This window comes from Bos indicus x Bos taurus, chromosome 5 (assembly GCF_003369695.1).
Source record: "Bos indicus x Bos taurus breed Angus x Brahman F1 hybrid chromosome 5, Bos_hybrid_MaternalHap_v2.0, whole genome shotgun sequence".
In the NCBI taxonomy this organism is placed as follows: Eukaryota; Metazoa; Chordata; class Mammalia; order Artiodactyla; family Bovidae; genus Bos; species Bos indicus x Bos taurus.
The window spans coordinates 1,973,892-1,990,605 of NC_040080.1; the positions used below are offsets into that span (position 1 = coordinate 1,973,892).

The 16,714-nt window shown below is 51.6% G+C and overlaps 1 long non-coding RNA gene across 1 annotated transcript; it reads left to right on the forward strand.

Moving 5' to 3' along the window:
* Window positions 1-9,623: 9,623 nt before the first annotated feature.
* LOC113893604 lies at window positions 9,624-13,733 on the forward strand. The gene is made up of 2 exons (XR_003511310.1): window positions 9,624-9,744; window positions 13,148-13,733. It is a non-coding gene; the product is annotated as an uncharacterized LOC113893604 (long non-coding RNA).
* Window positions 13,734-16,714: the final 2,981 nt, after the last annotated feature.

A 16,714-nucleotide genomic window follows, 5' to 3' on the forward strand; every position in this document is an offset into this window, starting at 1 on the left:
GACACTTGCTCCTTGGAAGAAAAGTTATGAGCAACCCAGAGAGCATATTAAGAAGCAGAGACCAACAAAGGTCCATCTAGTCAAAGCTATGGTTTTTCCAGTAGTCATGTATGGATGTGAGAGTTGGACTATAAAGAAAGCTGAGCACTGAAGAATTGATGCTTTTGAACTGTGGTGTTGGAGAAGACTCTTGAGAGTCCCTTGGGCTGCAAAGAGATCCAACCAGTCAATCCTAAAGGAAATCAGTCCTGAGTATTCATTGGAAGGACTGATGCTGAAGCTGAAACTCCAATTCTTTGGCTGCCTGATGCGAAGAACCGACTCATTGAAAAAGACCCTGATGCAGGGAAAGGTTGAAGGCTGGAGTAGAAGGGGATGACAGAGGATGAGATGGTTGGATGGCATCACCGATGCAACGGACATGTGTTTGAGTAGGCTCTGGGGGTTGGTGATGGATAGGGAGGCCTGGCATGCTGCAGTCCATGGGGTCGCAAAGAATCAGACACGACTGAGTGACTGAACTGAACTGAACTGTGGTTCATCCAGCCCAGTATTTCACATGATATACTCTGTGTATAAGTTAAATAAGCAGGGCAACAATACACAGCCTTGACCTACTCCTTTCCCAATTTTGAACCAATCTGTTGTCCCATGTCTGGTTCTAACTGTTGCTTCTTGACCAGCATTCAGGTTTCTCAGGAGACAGGTAAGGTGGTCTGATACTCCCATCTCTTTAAGAATTTTCCATGGTTTGTTGTGATCCACACAGTCAAAGACTTTAGTGTATTCGGTGAAACAGAAGTAGATGTTTTTCAGAATTCCTTTGCTTTCTTCATGATCCTACAAATGCGGTCAATTTGATCTCTGATTCATCTGCCTTTTCTAAATCCAGCTTGACCATCTGGAACTTCTTAGTTCACATACTGCTAAAGCCTAGCTTGAAGGGTTTTGAGCATTACCTCGCTAGCATGTGAGATGAGTGCAATTGTATGGTAGTTTGAGCTTTCTTTGACATTGTTCTTCTTTGGGATTGGGATGAAAACTGACCTTTTCCAGTCCTGTGACCACTCCTACGTTTTCCAAATTTGCTGACATACTGAGTGTGGCGCTTTAACAGCTTCGTCTTTTAGGATTTGAAATAGCTCAGCTGGAATCCCATCACCTCTACTAGCTTTGTTTGTAGTAATGCTTTCTGAGGTTCACTTGACCTCACACTCCAAGATGTTTGGCTCTAGGTAAGTGACCACACCATCGTGGTTATCCAGGTCACTAAGACCTTTATCATATAGTTCTTCTACTCAACCGTTAAAGGGAATTAAATAGTGCCATTTGCAGCAACATGGATGGGCCTACAGATTATCATAGTCAATGAAGTAAGCCAGACAAAGAAAGACAAGTATTACATGACGTCACCTATGTGTGAAGTCTAAACCGTGGCTCAGATGGACGCATCTATGAAACGGACTCACAGACATAGAAAACAAAGGCGTGGTCCCCAAGGGGAAGGCGGGGAAGGGTAAATTAGAGTTTGGGGTTAACGTGTATTCACAAGTGCGTGTAACATGGGCTTCTCGGGTGGCGCTGGTGGTAAAGAACCCGCCTGCCAGTGCACGTAGGTGTAAGAGACGTGGGCTTCATCTCTCGGTCAGGAGGGTCCCCTGGAGAAGGGCATGGCCACCCACTCCAGTGTTCCTGCCTGCAGAATCCCATGGACAGAGGAGCCTGATGGGCTACAGTCCACAGAGTCACAAAGAGTTGGACACATTCTACATACGTAAAATCAACCTACAACAAGGACCTACTGTTTAGCACAGGGAACTATTTTCAATATGCTATAATAAACTGTAATAGAATATGTGTATATGTATAACCGAGCCACTTTGCTGTTCACCAGAAACCAACACAACACTTAAAACCAACTATATTTCCATAAAGAACCAGACAAAGTAGTGTGTCAGCTCATATAGTGTAAGATAGGTGCTTCGTGCACTCTCCAGAGAGCATTCATTTGTCTTTTTTCAAGAATATTCTACAATTGGATTAACCAAATTCCACATCTTTCTATGGACAATGTCATATATAATCATCACAAGCTCAGTTGTGTCCCGCTCTGCAACCCCATGGACTGTAGCCCACCAGGCTCCTCTGTCCATGGGTTTCTCCAGGCAAGAACACTGGAGTGGGTTGCCATTTCCTTCTCCAGGGAATCTTCCCAATCCAAGGATTGAACCAGGTCTCCTGCATTGGCAGGTGGATTCTTTACCACTAAGGCATCAGGGGCACCATGGACAATGCCTTGGACACTCAAAACAAACCCAAACTCCAAACTCACTCCAGGTTCCTCTGCGTCTATGTGTTAGAGCTCCCTGCGGCAGCAAGAGCTGGAGAATGGATTTCCAGGGACGGATCAGCTGGGGTGAGTTAAACTGCCTCAGTGACAAGTAATGGTGGAATCCGAGGACTGCTCACTTCCTGATTCTGCATGGTTTGGCAGGAACTCTTCCCCATACCGTCTGCCAGGGTATACTCCTCTATCCAGGAGGACAGAGGCTCCGCTTTCTCGAGTCTGACTCGTGTGGAGCTCAGCCTCTTCTCCTGCCCCCATGCGGGTGGTGAGGAGAATTTAGAGAGCAGACCATCCATAGCAAGTGCACCTGTCACCTCCAGGCACAGCCCAGTGGTCCCATTCGGACCCCTGTGGCACTTCACTGTGGGGGTAGAGGGCACAGTCTGTCCTGGGTCTGGGCAGGGAAGGAAGCTTGGACACGGGTGAGCAGAGTCAGGCCTGCCCCAGGGCTAAGGAAAGGAGGAGAGGACACTCCACAGAGCCGGGGGCCCCCAGGACCTTCTCCTCTGGGGACCCCCGAGGTCAAGGCACAGGTCAGCAGCATGGACACCTCATAGAAAGTAAATGCCTTCTGCAGAATTAGCCAGAGACACTAGTGACCGAGAGACAGGAGGCACGGCTTCCATCCTTCACGAGAAGGACTTCGACTGGAACGTGCATTGCGAGTGTCTGTCCTGGGTCCTCTGTTGCCCTCAAGCCCACCCTCCCCACGCTTCCCGGTTGCTATCTTAAAAAAAAAATACCTTTCTCAGAGTGGATTGGACCCATAGTAGATACACGATACATACGTGTTAAATTGCAATATTTAAGCTTTGCCACTCACAGCGGGAGACTTAATGACGTTTTAGAGGAAAACTGTAGGTGATATTTCATTGTGTTTGCCTGTGATTGCAGTTTAGAAAAAGTGAACACACTGTCGGGGGAGTTATTTTCATTTTTTAATAGGAAAAAATTATCTTCTTATCATTCACCTGAACCATCATTCTAAACTCCTGAGGAAGCTGCAGGCCTCATATCTCATGCAGGGAAGTCATGGCCCCAGCTAAGCACTGGGGATGGGTCTTGTTTACTATGGCTTCCCTCATAGCTCAGTTGGTAAAGAATCTGTCTGCAATAAAGGAGACTCAGGTTCAATCCCTGGGTCAGGAAGATCCCCTGGAGAAGGAAATGGCAATCCACTCCAGTATTCTTGGCACAAGGACAGAGGAGCCTGGCGAGCCACAGTCCGTGGAGTCTCAAGAGTCAGTCACGACTTAGTGACTAAACCATCACCCCCACCACCTGGTTGGCTTAGAATTGTTGAGCATTTTGATAAACCACAGTCACGCTTGGGAATCATTCAGCCACAAACAACGGGAGAATGTAAGAGGCACTTGGGACCTTGGTATGCAGCCGTCTTCCCTCCTGCCTCTGGTGGGTCAAGGTCACTGCTGAGGTTCTGTGAAAACGGAAGTGCCTAGTTAGCAGGAGGGGATGGTGGGGACAGGCAGAGATTCCCAGGCTCCAGCTCTGAGTCGGTGAACGCGCTTCCTCCTGATTAAGTGTGGGAACAACCAGTTCTCACCAGGGACCTGGGATCTCCACAGATTGTGGGGTCTGACCACGTGGGGTCCTGGATCCGAGGTGCCCAGTGAGGGGCCAGCACAGAGGGGCCTGGGACAGTGAGGTGTCCTGCCAACTGAGGTTGCCCTCCCCAAATTGCCAATGGCCACGTCGCTCGTGGGCAGAGATACCAGAGGTGGGGATGTGGTCCCCCTCCTCATGGCCGCTTCTGCATTTGAGAAGATTTAGATTAAGGCCAAGTAGACAGGAGCACAGGGAGACGCCCGAGGGACCGTCCAGTAAGAGACGGCGGTCCGGGCCAGGCTGCGTGGAGGGTGGACAGAGGCAGGGACGCCGAGCCTCGGTTCATTCACTAAGTAAATACTCACTCAGCGCCTGCCGTGGGCGCCCCCCTCGTCCTGTTCTCTGATACCCACGTGAAGGGAAATTAAGCAGAAAGACAGAGCCTTGAGGATGCGTGGGGTGGGAGTGGTGGGTCTCCGCAAGTGACATTCAGGAGGTGGTCCAGGCAGAGGGCGGGGAGGTGGTGGGCATGGTGGCCTGCACAGGGACCACAGCCAGGAGGAGGCCCAGGAACAGGGGGCGGGCGCCTGTCCCTGCCGCAGGTGTGGATGCTGGCTCTCCCGCGCCCAGGCTGGAGTGGGTGCAGTGACGTCGACGTGTCTGAGCCGCCCTCTCTGAGTGGCAGATGGCCCTGCCTGGTGACGGTAGGTCTGCCTGATGTGCTTGGCTACGGGCAGGTGTCCTTCTGCACAGACCCCAGAGGAGCCAGCTCCTGGCTGTCCTGGCCTCCCCTGCCCTTGGACAGTGACAGGAGACACAGTTGTGATGGAGACGCAGTCAGGCCAGGTATCCTGGCACTGGTGAGAGATAATGTCAGTCTCAGCTTCCCAGGTGGAGCAGTGGTCGAAAATCCACCTGCCAAAGCAGGGGATGTAAGAGATGTGGGTTCAATCCCTGGGTCAGGAAGTTCCCCTGGAGAGGGGAGTGGCCACCCACTCCAGTATTCTCTGGGAAATCCCATGGACAGAGCAGCCTGGGGGCTACAGTCCATGGGGTTGCAAATAGGTGGACACGACTGAGTGCTGGCTTAAAACTCAACATTCAGAAAACTAACATCATGGCATCCAGTCCCATCACTTCATGGCAAATAGATGGGAAAACATTTTGAGCTCCAGAATAACTGCATATGGTGACTGCAGCCATGAAATTAAAAGACACCTGCTCCTTGGAAGAAACGCTATGACCAAGCTAGACAGCATATTAAAAAGCAGAGACATTACCAACAAAGGTCCGTCTAGTCAAAGCTATGGTTTTTCCAATAGCCATGTATGGATGTGGGAGTTGGACTTTAAAGAAAGCCAAGCACTGAAGAATTGATGCTTTTGAACTGTAGTGTTGAAGAACACTCTTGAGAATCCCTTGGACTGCAAAGAAATCCAATCAGTCCATCCTAAAGGAAATCTATCCTGAATATTCATTGGAAGGACTGATGCTGAAGCTGAAACTCCAATCCTTTGGCCACCTGATGCAAAGAGCTAAATCGTTTGAAAAGACCCTGATGCTGGGAAAGATTGAAGGCGGGAGGAGAAGGGGACGACAGAGGATGAGATGGCTGGATGGCATCACTGACTCCATGGACATGAGTTTGAGCAAGTTTCAGGAGTTGGTGATGGACAGGGAGGCCTGGCGTGCTGCAGTCCATGGGGTCGCAAAGAGTTGGACACGACTGAGCGACTGAACTGAACTGAACTGAACTGAGTGTGCACGCCTGCACGCAGCCTGTGATGAGTGTGTGCTGGAGGTGGGAAGTGCGCACCTTGCGAAGATGCTGGCGTTTTTAGATTCTTCCTGCTGCACAACAAAGCCCGTCCTGAGTGACGCGGTTGCCTTGGAGTCTTCTACCAACTCAGTCCTGCCCTAAACAGGAAAGCTGCCAGACAAGGTCTGGGGTTGGGGAGGGTCATGTGGGCTCCTAGTGCCTCATCGAGGTGAGGGTCAGGAGAGCGGCGGTGGTGGTGAGGAGGGCAGGCTGGAGAACCGGTGGGCCTGTGTCTGATAGGTCAGGAATGATTGCTCCCCCTGGGGCGAAGGGGCGGCATTGGGGGAGCCAAGGGGTGGTCCCCTGGCTCTTGGGTGGGTAGCTCGATGGGGAGGCTTCACGGTCAGAGTGAGTGGTCAAGGCCGGCGCCAGGAGGGGTCACTTCTGTGCGTGTGGACTGTGAGCCCTGGCACAGGCTGATGCAAACAGTGAGCTGTGAATGGAATAAAGAATAAAACACTCATGCTCCTGCCTCGCTCTGAAGGTCGGGGGCGAGAAACAGCCTGGAGGAGATGTCCGTGCAGACACAGTGCAGACCCGGCTTCTGTGACCCTGGGGTCCAGCCAGGCTGGTCTGCGTCTGCAAGGCAGGCCCTCGAGAAGGGCAGGCTGGACCCCTCGGCACAGGTGGGGTTTCCTCCCCGTCCGGGAATCCTCTGCTCTGCTACTAAGACCTTTCCACTGACTGGGTCAGGCCCCCGTGCCCCCCCGTTATCTGGGGCGACTGTGCCAGCAAACGTGCATTTTAGCCACATCGGTGGAGACCTTGCTCTCTGTGTGGCTCCACCTCCCAGGCCAAGTCTGGAAATCCAGGAGGAACATGGCACTCACCACGTTTTCAGCTCCAGGGTCATGGCCAAACCCCAGCTCTCTGACCCTATACAGTTATGTACGTAAGCAAAGCAGTTGACCTGCACCTACGTTTATGATGGGAGAATAAGGCAGAGATCTGCTGAACTTTTGATTAATTCAAAAATGGTTCCTGCTATACAGTGTGAGATGAGGATCACTAGCTTTTTAAAAAAATTGCTTCCCTTTTGGGGTCTCCACTTCAATCAGGTCCTGAAAGCTTGCATGTATGCAGACACAGCTTCTCCACGGCAGAGTGGCATCCCGGCCCTGGTAGGAGACCAAAATGGACCACCGATGCGCCAGCTTCCTCTGACCGAGGCCCCCTCCGTGAGCGTCAGATCAAGGGCCCAGTGAGACACGGCACCTCCACGGCCAGATGGGCCTGCAGGGCCCGCAGGGCGGCTGGCCTGCTCAACAGCCCCGGAGTTCAGATGCCCCCACTTCTTGGCAGCCGTCCGTAGATTCCTTCTCTCAGAACACTCCCGTCTCCAGAGAGGGGAAGGTTTCGACCAGCGGGCCGTAACAGACACACCGCCGGGTGCTGGCCTCCCTGCCGAGGTGTGTCTGTGGTTCCCCGGGCGACGGTCCGGGGCTGAATCTGATTTTGTATCCCCTTGAGGTTCGCGCCCGGCTTCTCCTCCCAGAGTCAGGCCTTTACTGACTCAGAGGGGTCACCAAGGGACCACTGTGCTAAAATTAGAGACTTGGCCACAATCAGTTGCGGGTGTTTGCTCAGCCACTAAAAAACGTATCACAGCTCGCCCCTTCCTGCCCAGCAGGCATGGGGCACAGAGCCTGAGGGTAACAAGGACCCAGTCTCAAGGAGCCTGGACTCCTCTCAGCCTGCGTGGGGCCGGGAGCGGCCGTCCGCATGCCTCTGCTAGATCACCTGTCGGGAGGTGGGGAGCCCTGCCCCCCCAGTGCCTGTGACCGGCCATCAGTCTACACTGATGTCATCAGCCTACACTCGGGACACTGCCGAGATGCTTGGTCTTCAGCCCCCATCTCATCGTCTTTCAGCTGAAGAAGCTGAAAAGCTAATGTCGACACTTGGAGTGGAAGGAATGGGGGTCGTTGTTCCGTTTCGCTGCTGACCTGGGAGGGCCGGTGATGGAAGGGTCGGGGAGGCCTCACTGTCAGACTCGGCCTTCCTGAGTGCCGCCCAGCCTCCAGGGCACGGGGAAGCCTGGGGTTGGCTGGTGGTGCGTGTTCCCGCCTGCTCGTCCAGCCTGCCTGCTGGCACCACGTTAGCCCGTGGGGTGGGCGCTGTCCCCTCTGCCCACACTGCAGCTTGGAGCCCACAGTCACCACCCCGCACGATCTCCCTGCAGACGGAACGGAGCGCACTGCCCCTCCACACGCACCCTCTGAAAACTGCTTAACCGAGACACCTGGGAAGAGGGTGCCTGGGTTTTCAGCCCGGGGCCCTCAGGGTGGCTGCCCAGGGCAGACCACAGCCTGGAACGCTCAGAGCAGAGCACGGTGCCCACTGTCCAGGACCACAGAAGCGGAGGATCCGCCTCTAATCGAGGTCTCGATTACTGATGGTTGTCCCAGAAACGAGGCCCCGCTCCCCTGGCACGCGCTCCACAATGAATGGACAGCCCGCATGTTCAGGCGCAGGCCCCGCAGGGCTGCTGCGGTGATTAGATGAGGATCGGCTGTAATCGGCCTTGTCACTCCTGCTTCTCGAGAATGATTTTAAAGCCTTGTTTCTCAGTCCGTGAGCTCTTTTCCCCTCATCCCTCTGCCCACAGTGAACCCGTCCACTGCCTGAAAGCTTTCCTTTGCCAGCGGTGCGGGGACCCCAGGCCACGTCTCCCGGTGGAGAAGACGGGGAACTTCCCAGCCCAGAGCTCTGGAGGTGCAGGGAGCACAGCCCGGAAGCCTGGCTCCCAAATCTTCATCTAGATTACAGTTGTGTGTACACACATCTCTGGGTGTCACTGAACTCTAAACACTGACTAAGGGCTGCTAAAATATTCCGGTCAAGGAACTGATGTGCTTGGCCGATGCAATTCAACGAGGCCATCTGCAATTTCATACCAAGGCTGAGAGATTAGAGGGGCAAAGACCAGCAGGGGGGCTGCCCCCAGAGGGGGGGCAGCAGAGGGGGATGCATGTATTTCCCTAGAGTATCCGGCAGCTGCAGGGGGCTTGGACGGCCCTGGTGGGGTCCTCGCACTCTGAGTTAAGCCCCAAGAACTGCCCGTACGCTGGGTGCCGCCTCCCAGATGACCAGGGCGTGCTGAGCTCCTCCGGACCGAGGTGTGAGCACAGACTCTGTGCCCCTTCTGCTGACCAGCTGTCCCTGCTGCGAGAGGAGCCCTGTTCCTGACAGAGGAGACCTCATCCTGCACAGGAGGTCCACTCAGCTCCCAGAGACATCAGGACTCTACAGCTGTGATGGCATCCCAGGAGGAAAGCAAGCAACCGGAAGCGGGGCAGAGATCCCACGTGGGGACGGAGGCCACCAGGATGCTCCTGCTTGCGGCCCCTCACCTTCTGAGCCCTGGAGGCCAGGCTGCGGGGCTGTGCCTTCCCACACAGACACCAGCAACCGGAAGGCCCCCTGGGACCCCTCTGGGGAGGAATAGAAGCGTGGAGAAGGGAGGCGAGGAGGGCACTTAGCACCCCCAGGGGCTGAGAGACTGACGGTGTGTCAAGGCTGTGGAAGGGGCTGCAAGCCAGGGCCTTGGAGACAAGCCTCCCGTGCCTGCAGCCCCTCCGCCCACACACTCCACCCCCAGGCAGTGCGCCCAGCTTAGCGGCAGAGCCCAGGGGTCCCCAAACCTGGCTGTGCCTCCAAATCCCTGGGGACACTTTGTAAAAACCCGGGTTCCTTGGTCCCACTATGAATTGAACTTCCCAGAATTCATGTATCAAAGGCTTACCTCCCAGCACCCCAGAATGTGACCTTATTTGGAAACAGGTCACTGCAGACATAATACGTTAAGATGAGGTCATCCGGCAGAGGGTGGGCCCTTTGTCCAACTAGACTGATGTCTTTCTAAAAAGGGAGTGTTTGGACACAGGGAGACACAAAAGGAAGTCCACGTGGGCACACAGGCAGAAGACAGCCGTCTGCAAGCTCCAGGGAGGCGCTCAGAAGGAATCAGCTCTGCCGGCGCCTTCAGCTTGGACTCCTGGCCTCCAGAACGGTGAGAGAATAAACTCTGTAGTTTAATTCCCCACGTCTGTGGCAGTTTGTTAAGGCAGGCTTAGCAAATCAGGATCAGATAGCAGGAGTCCTGGACTCGTCTATTCAACAGCCATGGATCGATTCTTACAGGAATTTTGGCAAGTCCCACAGACAGGATGGGGCTTTGCCGGTGTCTCAGTGATACAGAATCTGCCTGCAATGCAGGAGATGCAGGTTTGATCCCTGGGTTGGGAAAATTCCCTGGAGGAGGTCATGGCAACCCACTCCAGTGCTCTTGCCTGGAGAATCCCATGGACAGAGGAGCCTGGCGGGCTACGTCCATGGGGTCACAAGAATCGGACACGACTGAGTGACTGAGCCCACAGCATGCACAGGGACAGGATGCAGGGCTCTTGGAACTTGGCTGTGGGTGTGGATGACCTGGGGATGCTGGTCACACGCAGGTGGGGCCCAGCAGGTCTGGGGACTGAGACTCTTCGTTTACAAGCTCTCACACGTCACTGATGCCACTGGTCCACGCGTCTCACTTTGGACAGCAAGGAGCAGGTGTTTAAAGGTGGCTGGTCCCTCCAGGCGCCTGGTCCCACAGGGTGCGGCCCGTCCAGGGTGCGGCCCATCCATGTTTGTGGCCCATCCAAGTATGCGTGTGCTCAGTAGTTCAGTCATGTCCGACTCTGTGACCTCATGGGCTGTACCCCACCAGGCGCTTCTGTCTGTTGAACTTTCCAGGCAAGAATACTGGAGTGGGTTGCCATTTCCTCCTCCAGGGGCTCTTACTCACCCAGGACTGAATTTGTGTCTCTTGCATCTCCTGCACTGGCAGGTGGGTTCTTTGGCAGGTGCCACCTGGGAAGCCTCCATCCAAGTGGGTGGGACTCCCCCACTCACACGTGCTAAAGCTGAGTGGGTCCTCCGGGGGTGCCTGCCCACGGCCCTCACTCTGTAGACTCGGAATGAGGCGCAGAAAGTCAGGGGCTGTCTACACGCGCACCTCCAGCTCCTAGTGGCCTGGGACCTGCAAACTTTTCTCTCCATTCCTGGCCCTGCGTCCTCAGGCGTGCCCTGTGTTTCGGACCTTGGCTAAACGGTGTGTGGATTAAGAAGAGGAAGCACTGTTCTCTCCTCGAGAGTTCACCAGCCAATTGGAAGCCTCAAAGCTGGTTAAAGAGAAGGGGCTGATAGAGGCAATTAAGCCCTCAACTGACCTCAGTTATCGTGACGCTTATTCATTGACCCAGCCTTTCCGGGGCTGGCCCAGACCCCCCGGCCTCCCCCATCAGCGGACCTCTCGTGTAGCAGAACTGAGTTGCCTCGCTCCCATCCCCTTCGGGGCTGCCTCTGGCTTCCTCCGGAGGGGGCTGTCACACTTTCTGTGGCCCCCCAGGGCTGGCACAGGACTGGCTAGTTTCCCCACTTCCAGGAACTCGCATATCTTCTCAGGGGGCCTTGGCACCATCCCCTTTAATTATCTTGTTTAAAATTAATTTTTATGGAAGTATAGTTGCATTACGCTGCTGGGCAGTCTCTGCTGTATAGCAAAGGAATCAGCCTTAAGTATACATATAGCCCCTCTTCTTTTGTATTCTCTTCCCATTTAGGTTACCCGAGAGCCTTGAGCAAAGTCCCCGGTGGTGTACAGTAGGTTCCCATTCGTCATCCACTTTATGTGAGGTGGGTGTGTATGTCAATCCAATCTCCAGTTCATCCCACCCACCTTTCCCCGTTGGTGTCCATACGTTTGCTCTCTACATCTGTGTCTCTAGTTTCTGGTTTGCAAATAAGATCGTCTATACCATTTTTCTCAGAGAAGGCAATGGCACCCCACTCCAGTGTTCTTGCCTGGAGAATCCCAGGGACGGGGGAGCCTGGTGGGCTGCAGTCCATGGGGTCACTAAGAGTCGGACACGACTGAGCAACTTCACTTTCACTTTTCACTTTCACGCATTGGAGAAGGAAATGGCAACCCACTCCAGTGTTCTTGCCTGGAGAATCCCAGGGACGGGGGAGCCTGGTGGGCTGCCGGCTATAGGGTCGCACAGAGTCGGACACGACTGGAGCGAATTAGCAGCAGCATACCATTTTTCTAGAGTCCACACATACGCCTGAATAAACATATTTGCTTTCTCCTTCTGACTTACCTTACTCTGTAAGACACCCTCGAGGTTCATCCATGTCTCCACGAATGGCCCATTTAATTCTAGACAGACACAGTAGAGAGTCGTGGTCAAAGTCAGGGCTCTGCAGCAAACCTGTAGCCTCTACATTCAAGCTGGAGCCTCAGTTTTCTTATCTGAAAGTATAAGCATCAACGCTGCTTCCCTCCTGGGGCTCAAAGAGGGAAGCAAAGGTCAGAACCGAAGTGAAAGTCGCTCAGTCGTGTCCGACTCTTTGCGACCCCATGGACCACACAGTCCGTGGAACTCTCCAGGGCAGAATGCTAGAGCAGGGAGCCTTTCCCTTCTCCAGGGGGTCTTTCCAACACTGAACCGAGGTCTCCTGCATTGCAGGCAGATTCTGTACCAACTGAGCCAGCAGGGAAGCCCACACAGGGAAGGCGACCACAAGTATTAGCTCTGGTCGAGTATCTGTTTCACTTGTTGTGAGTCTGTTTTTATTACAAAATGCTACATCCATCGCATTTAAAAATCCATGCGTGTACACCCACAGTATATCTGGTAAAATTATAATAAAATCAACACCAATGTTTCTAGTAGTCATATAGGGATATGAGAGTTGGACCATAAAGAAAGCTGAGTGCTGAAGAATTGATGCTTTTGAACTGTGGTGTTGGAGAAGAGACTCTTGAGAGTCCATTAGACTGCAAGGAGATCAAACCAGTCCATCCTAAAGGAGATCAGTCCTGGGTGTTCATTGGAAGGACTGATGCTGAAGTGGCTTCAATACTTTGGCCACCTGATGTGAAGAGCTGACTCATTTGAAAAGACCCTGATGCTAGGAATTATTGAAGGCAGGAGGAGAAGGGGACAACAGAGGATGAGATGGTTGGATGGCATCACCGACTCGATGAACATGAGTTTGAGTAAACTCCAGGAGCTGGTGATGGACAGGGAAACCCGGTGTGCTGCAGACCATGGGGTCAAAAAGAGTCAGACACAACTAGGGACTGAACTGAGCTGAAACACCAAGGCACCTGCCATGCAGGTGGAGACACTGAGCACCACCAGGGAGCCTCCTCAGGACATCTGTCAAAGGCAATCCCTACTGTGGAGCTCCCATATACAAGATCTACTTTTTCCAATGGCATTTCTCTCTATTTGGGGATATCCCTAAAATATATTGTGAAGTTTTCAATTTGGGGACTTCGTTTGCATGGTATCGTTTCTCGCTATCGTCTCATCCCATCCTCTGTATTTGAGAGGTTTCTGTTTCTTTCACTGAAGGAAGCATCCTGGCTGATCACACTGCTCTCTGGTTCCTCCTTGCTGGACTGCAGCCCCTCCTGTCACTGGACACAGTGGAACTATGAACAGTCATGCTCACGCTTTCCCTGCCCCACACCCGGCATTTACACACAAACGATCCTCTGCGGACTGTGCCCGGAAGTGGAATTACCGATCTCAGGAAAGGCACAAGTGCAGCACACTTTTGGATCACGAGCTCTGTGTTCCAGTATCATTATCCCGGTTCACAAGACCTGCCATCGGCGGGGGGATACTCTCATTCTCACCAACACTCGGTAGCGGCTGCCTTTTTCATTTTAATCTTGTCTGCTTCTTAAATTTTAACCACTCTGGTGGGTGAAATCAATCTGAATGCAATTTTGATTTGCATTCTTTTATTAGTGATGAGTTTGACCATCATTTAAAACATTTATTAACTGTCAATGTCTTCTATTTTGTGAAAAATGTTTTGATATATTGTCTTCCCTTTCCACTGGTTGACATGCCTTTTTCTTAAAGGTTTATAAGAGACTGTAATTCTGGATATACTAATTCGTCCTCGATTAAATGCATTATAAATATCTTATTGCATTGTGTGTGGCTATTTCCTTACTTTTTAATGATGCCATTTCATAAACAAAGGCTTCTGCTTCTAAGATGCTTTATGGTTAGTGCTTTTGTGTCTTGTTTAAGCAACCCGAGGATTCCTATAATGCCATCTTTTAAAATATTTATAGCCATGCTTCTTGCTTTTAATTCTTTAAACAATCTATAATTGATGCTTTTAACATGGTAATGTAGGATGCAATTTTTTTTGTCCGTGTGGATAAGTGGCTGCCCCGAATCACACATCGAATGGTTCTTCTCTTCCGCTGGTCTGCAGCGCCGTCCTGCACGTTATCCCTTCTTTGGATTTCGTATTCCGTTCCATAAGTCTCTCTTTCCTGTCCTTGCACCGACACCCTGCTCCGATCGTGAACGTGGATTTATGACTCACGGAGTAGGCTTCAGGAGCATGTTGGCTCGCCGTGGCCCTTTGCTCCTCCATATAAATGTTAGAATTATCTTGTCAGGTTCTACAGAGACCAGCACTGGAATTTTCCCTGAATCTCTGACTCGGTGTAGGCAGGTTTGACATCTTTGAATATTGAATCTTCCTCACCATAAATATGAAATATATTTCAGTGTGTTTATGCTTTTCAGTAAAGATGTGCAATTTTCCTCGTGTGAGCTTTGGCACGTGTTTCAGTAATTGCTGCCTGTGTACCTTGCGTTGTCGTTGCTGAAAAATCTGTAAAAGTGACATTTCAAATATTGATGAATTATAACACAGTATGTGTGCTTTTGTATTTATTGATCTTACAGCTAGTGCTTTACTAAATGCATACTGATTTTAATCACTTTTTTGGAGAATATTTCAAGGAGTCTGTCTATTTAATATATACAATAATAAATATTAATACCTCCAAATAATGATAAGATTTCCCTTTCTATTTTCTGATTTTTTTTTTACTTTATTTTATGAAGCTGTCTAGAACAGCTCACAAATAATGATACAAAAATTATTGCTTCTTATTCATGATGTTATTCTTTTAAAAGTTTTAACTGGAGTATATTTGATTTATAACATTGTATTAGTTGATGCTGTACATCAGAGTGAATCGCATACACATATACCCATTCTTTTTTAGATTCTTTTCCCGTATAGATCATTAGAGAGTATTGAGTAGGGTTCCCTGTGCTGTACAGTAGGTCCTTATTAGTTATCTATTTTATACATGGTGGCTTGAGAAGGAAATGGCAACCTGCTCCAGTGTTCTTGCCTGGGAAATCCCACGGACAGGGGAGCCTGGCGGGCTACAGGCTGGGGGTTGCAGAGTCGGACACGATGGAACTGACTGAGCGAACACAGTAGTGGGTATATGTCCATCCCAACCTCCCCATTATCCCTCCCACTTGCTCATGCTTTAAATGTTTCCGCATTTGTTAGGATGCAGGAGCCATCCTGGAAGCCGTGGTCCTGCGTCCTGTGCCGAGGATCTGCCTGTTACCACTCGGCTGAGAGCCTGCCCCTGCTCCCTCGCTGGAATGCCAGGGCCAGCCGTCTGTGAATCCAACCTCCCAGACTCCCTTGCCAGCCAGCATCTCATTAGGCTCTGCTCTTGGGAAGGTCTGATGGGAGATGGAAGCAGAAGGAGGCGAGAGGAGGCTTTCGTCCTGTTTCCAGCCCCTGTCAGCGAGGCAGCTGGAGCAGAAATCCAGACCCTACAGCTTGACAGCCATCTCCCTGGGTGACCCCAGCCCCGGCTCCTCCAGGACCCCTGAGATGAGCCATGCCTAGTTAGCCGTTCCCTGAGCACCAGCTGTGTAACTCCCACATGAGAGCCAAGCCCCAGCCAAACGGTGTCTGTGTGTGTGTGTGCAGGGGGATGACCTTCTGAGCCACTACGTTCAGGCCTGGCTGTGATGTCAGTTCTCAATATTATTATATTTGAGTTGGCCCAGCCCGCTGGTTATAACGGTTCCTAGAATGTATGGCCTTGTGGGTACCTCATTAAACAAGTACAGAAAGTGAAAGTGAAGCTGCTCAGTCATGTCCGACTCTTTGCAACCCCGTGGACTGTAACCTACCAGGCTCCTCGGTCCATGAGATTTTCCAGGCGAGAGCACTGGAGTGGGTTGCCATCCCCCTCTCCACTGGATGTTTTTGATGTAGGGATCGAATCCGGGTCTCCCGCATTGTAGGCAGACGCTTTACTGTCTGAGCTACCAGGGAAGCTATACAAGCCTTCAGCAAATCAACAACCCCTGCGTTAAATCCCCTAATTTAGTATCTCTAGCAAAGTTTCGATATTCTCACTGAAGTGGAAGTGAAAGTGTTAGTCGTTCAGTTGTGTCTGACTCTTTGCGACCCCGTGGACTGTAGCCCTCTAGGCTACTCTGTCTGTCGGATTCTCTGGGCAAGAATACTGGAGTCGGTTGCCCTTCCCTTCTCATGGGGATCTTCCAGACCCAGGGATTGAACCTGGGTCTCCTGCATTGCAGGCAGATTCTTTGCCAGCTGAGCCACCAGGGAAGTCCATAGACCTTAATTTATCGAATCACCTCTATTCCATAAGAAAGTATTGTTTGGTTTTAGTTTCCATCAGGATTGGTGTCAAATTTCATTCCTTCGTTAATATGAATCAATTTCAATAACACCATGCTCTCCTCCTTAACTGTGTTAATGTCCTGTTTGAGTATCCAGATCACGCTAATCTGGCAGAACGTGTATTCCTAATCTCTGGCAGATCTAGGCTTGGAGGCATCTTTTCATTGGAAGGTTGTCAGTGTCCCCCTCTTAAAGGAACGAGGTTTTTGTTTTGATAAATCACTCTGAAACTGCTATTCATGTATTTGCCTAGTTGCAGTGTGTGTGCTCCGCGCTGTGGTGGCTTCTCTTTCTGTGGAGCATGGGCTCTAGAGTGCATGGTAGCTGTGGCTCACGGGCTTAGTAGTATGCGGCTCACGGGCTTAGTAGTATGCGCGTCTTCCTGGACTCGGGATTGAACCTGTGTCCCCTGAACT